This window comes from Macrobrachium nipponense, chromosome 24 (assembly GCF_015104395.2).
Source record: "Macrobrachium nipponense isolate FS-2020 chromosome 24, ASM1510439v2, whole genome shotgun sequence".
NCBI classification, from domain to species: domain Eukaryota; kingdom Metazoa; phylum Arthropoda; class Malacostraca; order Decapoda; family Palaemonidae; genus Macrobrachium; species Macrobrachium nipponense.
Genome location: NC_061091.1, coordinates 45,432,510 through 45,443,144, shown reverse-complemented (window position 1 = coordinate 45,443,144; position 10,635 = coordinate 45,432,510).

Genomic DNA, 10,635 nt, shown 5'->3' with positions numbered 1-10,635 from the left:
GGAAGATATGCCAATGCACATAGTGAAAGAAAAAGAATTCTAAAAAATTTTCCCTACCTTCCACAAGAAGATGAAAAGTACTTACACCCCTTTTGAAGCCTCTTTTACAAGACAATTGTAAATTTTAACCAGCTTGTATATGCTGTTTCTAATAAATTATTTTATTTTATTTTGTAAAATTATAACTACAACTCTCATAATATCAAAACAGATAGGAAATAAAATCAGTAACAAATTTTTAGCATATTTGTTGAAAAATATTTATGTAAATTTGTTATCGAGAACGAAATTCTGTAACTTTTTTTTATTTGTGCATGTTTCTTGTAATATTTCTTTGCACTTTGCAAAATTACAATTACAACTGACATACTATCGTAAAAGACAAGAACAAAAACCAACAGCAACCCCTTGATATATTTTATGAGAGAACTTACAAAAAACATCATGTGAGACAGAGATACAGTAACATATGTACTCTCTTCAAGTCAGAAGCAGAACTGATGTCCTGAGACACCAGACTCATGATTTTTAAACCAGTGTAAAAGTTGCCATTAGTGAATTTATGGGCTATAGAAGTTTTGGCACCTCTTTCCCACCCGATCCCCCCGATTATTTTGAAATTGACGGTGCTTAATATTGTTTTATTATAGGATCAATCTGTCCACCACCCTAAAACCTATTATTACTACTCTCGAGTAGCAATCCGTCCATTAATGGTTAAAGTTATTAGTAGAAGGTCTTTACATTATGTACCCACCTCTCATTCTGATACAGTGGTACCTCGAGATACGAAATTAATCCGTTCCGAAGAAGTCGGCCTTCGTATCATGAGTTTTTCGTATCTTGAATCGCATTTTACACGTAAAATGCCTAATCCGTTCCAAGCCCTACAAAACACCCCAGTAAATTATATTTCCAGGCCTACAACACATGTTCTAGGGTTACGATGCCGATCCGACAGAAGAAATATGACTCCAAAAAGGCAAAATACTGTACATACTTGAGTAATATTCAACTGCATGTAATGTTCAACCCCATTTTTACTGCATATATTAGTACTTTAGCTTATGTCCCTTAGCAATAAGCCTAGCCTATGTTAGCGGTTGCTACTGTAGCCTAGTCTATGATTCTGACATCTAAACCTAAGAAGCTAAAAAGTTAGAATATGCCAATAAAATGTATAAATATCAGTATGTACTCATTTCAAATAATTATTAATTAATCATTAACTATAATACACAAACAAACAAAAAAACCTTCCAATCGTTTGTTTACATTCAGCTCTTACGAGTACGGAACGATCACCAACCAATCACTTTAACTAGCACACAACTAATGAAACTACCAAACAGTATAATAACCATTCATTTCTATTCTTTTATTCTATCTACCTAATGGAGATTACCGAGTTACTGACAGCATATAATGAAACATATACGTAATATTAAAACAGAAGAATGAATTCTAGGAAAATACATATTTGTTGACTTCGATGATAGCAGTCTGATTTATTTTATATTTTATGATATCTAATTCACAATTTTTTTTTATTAAATGTATTGCATGTACTCATTTCAAATAATTATTAATAACCATTAACTATAATAAACAATCAAACAAAAAAAAAAAACTTCCAAACTTCTGTTTACATCCAGCACTTACGAGTACCGAACGATCGCCAAGCAATCACTTTTTCCTAGTACACAGTAAGCCATAAATTTTCATTATCTCTCTTCAACTATTGAAACTACCAAACAGTATAATAACCATTCATTTCTATTCTAATGTTTTTTTTATTAAATGTATTGCATGAATAAGTTTTTCAATTTACAGCATCCTTTTACCAATAGAATACATAAGAGCACAAGGGGTAGATGCTGACCAATAGGAGAGCAGGATTTATGGGGTGACTAGCATTAGGAACCAATGAGAGAGCGGGAGGATGGTGGCGAGTTTACTCAGTTGGCGGCGCGTGAGTTTTACAATTGTTCTCGGTGGTCCGGCCGAATCTCTGGACTTTACAGCAACAACCTCTCGTAACTTGAACTATTTTCGTATCTCGAGTTTTTCGTAAGTTGAGCCTTTCGTATGTCGAGGTACCACTGTACTTGAACCCAGTATACGTCCAGAAGCTAAATCATATGTAAAGACCTTCAGGTGTATGTATTAGGGAAAATACAAATTACTTAAATAATTTTCTCATCTTAAAATGAATGATAATTACAAAATACTGGTTAGGAATTACACTACATATACTTTTTTCTGGGCTCAGCTCGTGTCGGCCTATGAAAGGATCCTTAATATCATTCTTTCTAGGCAAAATTAATCTAAAATTACCAGAGAAAAACAAAATTAAGAAAATGTCAGTAAAACTGACTCGCTCACTCTTTAAAAGAAGTGTCGGTATGAGAATAGGGGCGAGTGAGAACACTACCACGAGACATTCACCAATTAGACCTTCCAATCAGAATCCCCACAAGAGAGAGCTGATACCAACGGGCGATGCGGCCGTTACTACTACTACTAGGGGACGCCACGGACAGCAGCGCCCCTAGTGTACATCCTTAATTATTAGCGCCAAGCGTTCGTACGCATTTTCTTGCTTGTGTACTATTTTCTGGATTTATCTCATCATCCGTTATGGAACGTGCTGCCATCGCAACGGCTAAGTTAAGTGCCTCATAAGTAGTGTTTTACCGTATTTTAGTCTTCCAGGAACCAGTATTTTCCTTCTAATAGGTCATATACGGCGGTTTCCCGGTCGACTCGTGGCGGCGCCATGCTGCCTCGTGTTAAGAATTCCGCCCGGTCTTCCATACTGGGACTTCTTATACTTATGGGCTTACTATATCACGTTCATCGTTTTTTACATCGCCTTTTTAGCTAGGTTAGCCCTTTTACCATTTCTCTTAGTTTGGTATTTAGGGCTATTCTGTGTTCTAGCCCAGCATCCCGGCTCTTGCTCTCATCGGCTATCGCTGGCTCCGATAGGCTTCTGTTCCTCGGAACAGTTTGCCTCCTCTGGGCTTCTTTTTCTTCTACTAAAAGTGTCTTTTCCATCTTTACGATGTAGTTTTAGTTCTATTTAGGGTGTTAGGCTAGCCTAGGTGCATGTCCCATGTATTGGTACAGTCTGGTTCACGTGGGCCCTTTCACGGTTGTGTTGCTATCGCGGCTTAGGCCACTTGCGGTCACGTGTTCCTTCGACCTAACCCTTCCCCTTCCCTCCCTCCCAGGTATAGGGAGGGGTCTGGGATCCCTTGGTTGCCATGACAACCTCAGTTGCCTTCCTCCCTCTCTGAGGAGGCCAGGGGTTCTCCCAGCTGGGGGTATAGGGCGACCACTCATCGGGTACCGGGTCACCGAGCGGGTAGTTGTTGGGACGGGAGGAGTAGGCCGCCACCCCCCCCCCCCTCTCTCTCTCCCGCCGTGTTACGCCGAGAACCCTCCCCCCCCTTCCCAGTTGCTCAGCCACCTTTCCCCCTCTGTAACGAACGGAGCCTTCCGCCGCAGCCGGGGCACCTTTGGGTTATAGATTACTGGCTCCACCAGCGGCGGGGTGGTCACTACTAGTTGTCTATTGCTTGCCTACTATATCCTTACCTTTCTCCCCCGCTACCGGAAGGGAGCTTGCTTCTTACCCGGGCACTCTTCTAGTAGACGGGAGGGGAAAGGTTTGATAATTATTGTTATTTTTAAGGAATTATACCTAGTTTTACGATGATTTCTATAATTATATTTATTTTATATGTATACCATCTCCGCCGTTGTCCGTCGTGGTTTCATTTCACCACCACACCTGGTTGGATTCTATCTCTTGTCTCCGGCGTAGCCTTGGACAAACCAACCATATTACTACCACACGTATTATGGCGGGGCTCTGGTTTAATCTAACTTTCTCGCTCCGGCACCAGCGGAGCAACTGTTAGGCTGTAAGTGTTCTCCTGATACTTATGTATCTTTCCACTTACAGGCTACCAACTGTCAGGTCCTTGGGTGCAACGCACGTTGTACGACCCCTGCGCCCACGATGAGTGCAGGTCTCACGCTCCGTGTGCCACGCCTTACAACGACATGATCGTCTGGCACCCGGAAGCCTGCGCCATCTGTTACGACCTGGCCAGTCAGCTGGTGGAGGGGGTAAGTCGATTATAGACTTTTTTTATCGTTTTTACTAACAACATTTAGTCATAAGCTTGTTAACCCCGCCCCGCCATTAGAAGCTCATTTCGCCTTCTCTTTCAGGCTGCCGGTGTGAGGGAAGTCGCCCTAGCAACCCTGAAAGCATGGGTGGGTGGGCGGCTTCGGGAAGAACGCCGCCAAAGGCCAGCCTTACATATTGGACAAGAAGCTGGCCGTTCAGATCTTCCCCGGTGGCAAGTCAACAGGGTATGTTGAACCCATATCCGCAGCCCCTCTCATAGCCTCCATCCAGCAGGAGATGCAGCAGTCTTTCGGGTCGTGGCCACGCAAGAGTCGTCCCGGACGTCGCAACCTTGGACCTTAATATTGAGCCTATGGCGGTAGGTGCTGAGGATTTGTTGGTTGAGGTAGGTGTGTCGGGTGCCCAAGGTCTTTCCTTGGGCGCTCCTGGATCTTCTCCTGTCCCTTCTTCTACTGCTTCTTTCCAAGGCTTTTTTGGGATCTGAGATCCCTACCCGCTCTCCCGCTCTCTCTGTACCCCCAAAGGTGAAGGGACAGAGAGAACCGAAGACCCTGGTTCAGACGACTTCTAAAAGTCGTCTCGTCTTCTTCAGCTAAGAAGTCTTCGACTTCCTATGCTGACGCGGTGAAGGCTAAGCCGAGCTCTTCATATTCAAAGAGCTCTAGAAGCAAGTCTTCTAAGGAGAAAGGCTCGCGCTCCCGCCGAGCCAATGCCTTCTCCGGCCTCCACCGCATCCACTCCGGCAACGCCGGTTGGAGTAGCGGGACCTAGCACCTTTGATCCCACTGCTTTCTCAGCAGTGGTGATGCAACAGGTAGGTGAGATGGTTGGCTCACAAGTCTCCGCCCTAGGAACAAAGTTCGAGCAGATGTTCGCACAACTGTCGAGCACTCTGTCTCAGTACGGGCCAGTCCATCCAAGATCTCTCTAACAGAGTTAGAGAGAATGAGGACCGAGTAGCAGGGCTCTCTCAGGCTCCTCTTCCAGTCTCCCCAGTAGCAAGTGCTGGTATTTTCCAGCTTCCACCTTATGAGTCACTACCAGCTTTCTCCATGGAGAACCCATGGAGAGTGGCCGCTTACGCTCCGTTCAAAGATGGATATGATCTCTGTCCCGGAGTGTGGAACTCGAAGGATTGAGGACTTCGAGTTTTATCCTCCGGGATTGACGCAGCCTTTCATTGGTTATGCTAGGCTGACCGTAGCGGCGCTCACTAGGGAGGACAAGATCTCCAGGGAGAACGTTTCTCTATAGTAGAGATCACGCTCAACGCGAATGGGTTCACTGCCTTGAGGACTGGGAGTGTACCAACACCAAGCTCCAGGCTTTCAAGAGTCCTTTTACTATTTTTGCGACGGAGGAGGAGGCTTCTCTTCCGTTCGCTACAAAAATAGTAGAAAACGACTCTTCAGGCAGTCCTCAAGGATGAGCCCATGCCACAGCTGAGGGAAGCAGAGTCTACTTCTCCGCTCTTCCCAGCTTTCAGAGAATTGTGGGAGAACTTGCCAGCCACGTTCACGCTTGGTAAGCTCAAACCGGACTGTGCTATGGACCAGTTCGGCAAAAAGCTCCCAAGGCTGCCTGATTCCTTGATTCAGGCAGAGTTCGACGCTCGAACTAGGTTTGGCAGGTCCCTCAATTCTCTGATTATCACAGAGATGGCTGCTCTCTCGTATGGCACGGAACCTTTGTTTAAGATTCTGGCCAAGTCCCAGCTTCAGACGGTTCAGAACGGATGCTTTCGACTTCTTCCAAGCTAGAGGAATTGCCGAAAGCACGTTCTGCAGGAGTGCACTATTAGGCACGAACCTAATAGACTCCTGGCTTCCAGCATGTGGGGACGGGGGATCTCTTCCCAGAGTCCGCTGTAAATGAGGTACACCACGAGGCTGCTACTCCCCAACCAGAGCCTTAGAGCTAGGTGGGGTATCTCATCTAAGAGGAAGCAAGAATCCGCCCCCACTGCTGGTAAGAAACCAAAGAAGTCTGGTAAAAGGTTCCAGCCTTACCAGAAACACCAGCAACAGCAGCAATTCGTTCAGGCCGTCCCGGTTACCCAACAGGGACAACCTTCTACATCCAAGCAGACCCAGCCCATCCTCCTGCTGTCTCCTCAGTCACAACCCTCGACCTCCTACGCACTCTCGCCGGCCTTCAACCCTATGTATGAAGGTCAGGCTTACCCTCCCTTTAATAGGCAATCGAGAGGTAGGGCGAGAGGCCACTTTCGCCAGCGTGGCACCAGGGAGGGCGAGGCAAGGAGTAAGCAGTTCAGAGGAGGGCGTGGTGTCAACCCGCCCTCAACAATGAGGCTTCCCCAGGTAGGAGGGAGGCTGTTCCTCTTCCGTCACAGGTGGGGGTTCAGCAATTGGGTCACAGAGCATAGTGTCCAAGGGATTGGGTTGGAGTTGGATCAAAGATCCCCCTCCAATCAAATCATTCCGCCAAGTACCATCAAAGGAATTGACAGATTATGCAGAGGAACTCCTTCAGAAAGGAGCTATTGCGAGAGTCAAGCATCTAAAACAAAATTTCAAGGTCGCTTTCAGCGTGCCAAAGAAAGGCTCAACAAAAAGAAGGGTAATCTAGACTTGTCAAGGCTAAACTCTTTCATTCGTTGCGACAAGTTCAAAAATGCTTACCCTCTCGCAAGTAAGGACCTTACTTCCTCGTGGAGCCGTCACATGCTCCATCGATCTTACAGACGCATACTATCATATCCCTATAGCCAGACACCTTCCGCCCATTCCTAGGATTCAGGCTAGGAAATCAGACATTCTCATTCAAAGTGATGCCCTTCGGTCTGAATGTAGCCCCCAGGGTATTCACGAAAAATAGCAGAAGTAGTTGTGCAGCAATGATGAGCTCAGGGAATAATGATAGCAGCATACCTCGACGATTGGTTGATCTGGGCGGGCACCAACAGTCGAGGAATGCCTCAAAGCCACCAAAAAGGTAGTTCAATTTCTGGAACATCTGGGTTCCAGATAAACAAAAACGAAATCCAGACTTACTCCGGAGTCTCGTTTTCAGTGGCTAGGAATCCAATGGGATTTGTCTTCCCACAATCTGTCAATTCAGTGGCCAAACGGAAAGAGATAGCAAAGTCTGTCAGACATTTTCTCAAATGCAAGCAAACATCAAGGAGAAGCCAGGAAAGAATCCTAGGTTCCCTTCAGTTTGCTTCAGTGACAGATATCCTCCTGAAAGCAAGGCTAAAAGATATAAATCGAGTTTGGCGATCGAGAGCAAACGCCAAATCTCGAGACAAGTTGTCAGTAATTCCACAGATCCTTCGCAATCAACTCCGTCCATGGACAAAAGTAAAGAACTTGGCCAAGCGGGTACCCCTTCAATATCCCCTTCCAGTGTTAACCATTCACACAGATGCCTCCCGTCCGGGTGGGGGGGATATTCTCAGTTCAAACAGGTTCAGGGGACTTGGTCAGTTTCAATTCCGCCAGCTCCACATAAAACGTTCTGGAAGCAATGGCAGTATTTCTTACCCTGAAGAGACTTCTTCCCCCGAAAAAGTCTCATCTAAGACTAGTTTTGACAGTGCAGTGGTAGTTCATTGCATCAACAGAGGAGGGTCCAAATCCAAGCATGTGAACCATGTCATGATAGCCATCTTTGCCCTAGCAAACAAACACAAATGGCATCTGTCCGCCACTCACCTGGCGGGGGTAAGAAATGTGATAGCAGACGCCTTGTCCCGGTCAGTCCCTCTGGAATCAGAATGGTCCCTAGACGACTGGTCATTCCGGTGGATATGCCGGAGAGTCCCAGGTCTCCAAGTAGATCTCTTCGCCTCACAAGCGAACCACAAGCTCCCTTGCTATGTGGCCCCCAACCTGGACCCTCTGGCTTATGCCACGGACGCCCTGTCGTTAGATTGGGATCAGTGGAGAAAAATTTATGCTTTTCCTCCAGTGAATCTTCTCTTGAAAGTCTTGAGCAAGCTGAGGACTTTCAAGGGAATAGTAGCCCTGATTGCTCCAGACTGGCCCAAGAGCAACTGGTATCCTCTGCTTCTGGAATTGGGTCTCCGACCTCAACGGATTCCCAATCCCAAGCTGTCACAATCAGTACAAATGAGGACTGTTCGCTTCCTCAGGAATTCTTCAGACCCTAACTTTATGGACTTCATGAAGTTTGCGGCTAATAAAGATGCTAACATTGATCCACAAAACATCCTCTTCCTAGAATCAGATAAGAGAGATTCAACTATTAGACAATATGACTCAGCTGTTAAAAAATTAGCATCCTTCCTGAAAGAATCAAACACTACAAACCATGACAGTTAATTTAGCTATATCCTTTTTCAGATCCTTGTTGAAAAAGAAAAAGGTTTAGCAGCTAGCACTATTACTACTCATGAAATCGGCTTTGAAGAAGATACTTTCAGTTAGGTTTCCAGATAGATCTGACTGAATCTTATTTTACGTCTATACCCAAAGCCTGTGCTAGACTTAGACCTTCTCAAAGGCCTATGCAGTCTCATGGTTCTTAAATGATGTCCTCAAACTAGCATCAGATACTGACAACTCGTCTTGTACATTCACAATGCTTCTTAGAAAGTCATTATTTTTACTAAGCCTAGCTTCAGGAGCTAGAATTTCAGAACTGTCGGCTCTATCCAGAGATGCGGGTCATGTGGAATTCCTCCCCTCAGGAGAAGTTCTGCTTGCTCCGGATCGTAGTTTTTTGGCTAAAAATGAGGATCCTCTTGCAAGGTGGGCCCCCTTGGAAAGTCATCCCACTTCCGCAAGACCCTTCTCTCTGCCCCAGTATCAACTTTAAGAGCCTTTCTATCTCGTACATCCTCAAGATCCTCAGGTTCTCTCTTCATGAGAGAAAAAGGTGGTACTTTATCAGTAAAAGGTATTAGGCAACAAATCCTTTACTTCATTAAACAAGCCAATCCTGATTCATTTCCAAAAGCACATGACATCAGGGGAGTAGCCACCTCAATTAATTACTTTCAAACATATGAACTTTGAGGATCTTAAAAAAGTATACTGGATGGAAATCTCCGACAGTCTTTAAACGTCATTATCTAAAGTCCTTGGAATCTTTAAAATTTTCTGCAGTAGCAGCGGGAAACATTGTTTCCCCTGATACTGTATAGTAGTCGTAGTATAGATCCAGGTCTCCTCTCTACCTACCTCATCTAACATGCCTCACCCTATCGCCATGCTACTCGGATATTCTAGCCTTAGCCGCTGAGATCATATTAGTGGATTGTCCCTTATTTTTTTGCTAGGGACATCCACACTATGTACTGATAATGTACTTCAGTGTACCTACATTATTTTTATGCTAGGTAGGACACAATGTGTTTGTATATTTTGTAAATAGTCATCTAAGTAAATCTATTTTGTTAATACACTGCATTTTTTGTACTTTACTATGTTTACTAATTTTAAGTACTTTACATTACTAACTTTCTTTTATGTCATTGTTTAAATAAGTTAGCCTTAAGTACTTAGTTTATATACTGTAATAACTGTTTCTTATATTATATTCCTCATTTTACACTGTTTTTCATTTGTCCTTTTTTCCCATCTTGTCTGTTTCTCTGGTACTCTTTCATAGGCCGACACGACTGAGACCCAGAAAAGGGATTTTGACGAAGGAAAAATCTATTTCTGGGTGATTGGCTCGTGTCGCCCTATGAAACCCACCCTGTATTGTTGCGCCCCCCCTGCAGGACAAGATGTTCTTAGATTAAGGATGACGCTAGGGGCGCTGCTGTCCGTGGCGTCCCCTAGTAGTAGTAGTAACGGCCGCATCGCCCGTTGGTATCAGCTCTCTCTTGTGGGGATTCTGATTGGAAGGTCTAATTGGTGAATGTCTCGTGGTAGTGTTCTCACTCGCCCCTATTCTCATACCGACACTTCTTTTAAAGAGTGAGCGAGTCAGTTTTACTGACATTTTCTTAATTTTGTTTTTCTCTGGTAATTTTAGATTAATTTTGCCTAGAAAGAATGATATTAAGGATCCTTTCATAGGGAGACACGAGCCAATCACCCAGAAATAGATTTTTCCTTCGTCAAAATCCCTTATCTATGAGAATTAGTTCCAGCGTACCCTATCATGCAAGTTATATACCAATACATACACATAGTATTTGTTGCTAAACAGATGTTTACTTAAGAGAATGGGGAGACCCTTGAGGTGTTTGTCAAGTTGAAGTGATAATGTGTAGATATTTCATATACACATAGTGGTGCTGCAGAACCCTTGTGGCTGGGTATTGTGATTGCAGATAGATAAGCGATTACTAGTTTTCATTGTGTCAAATCCATCCCTTATAAACTTTACTGAGTTCTGTTTGTACATTTACTTCAAGGTGCATGTGCTGAAATTAGTCCAATAAGTGTCTCTTCATTGATATGGATGTATTTTTTTCCTTGATTCATTTCCTTGTTCATATTCATCATTCACTAATAGAGATGAATGCCTGA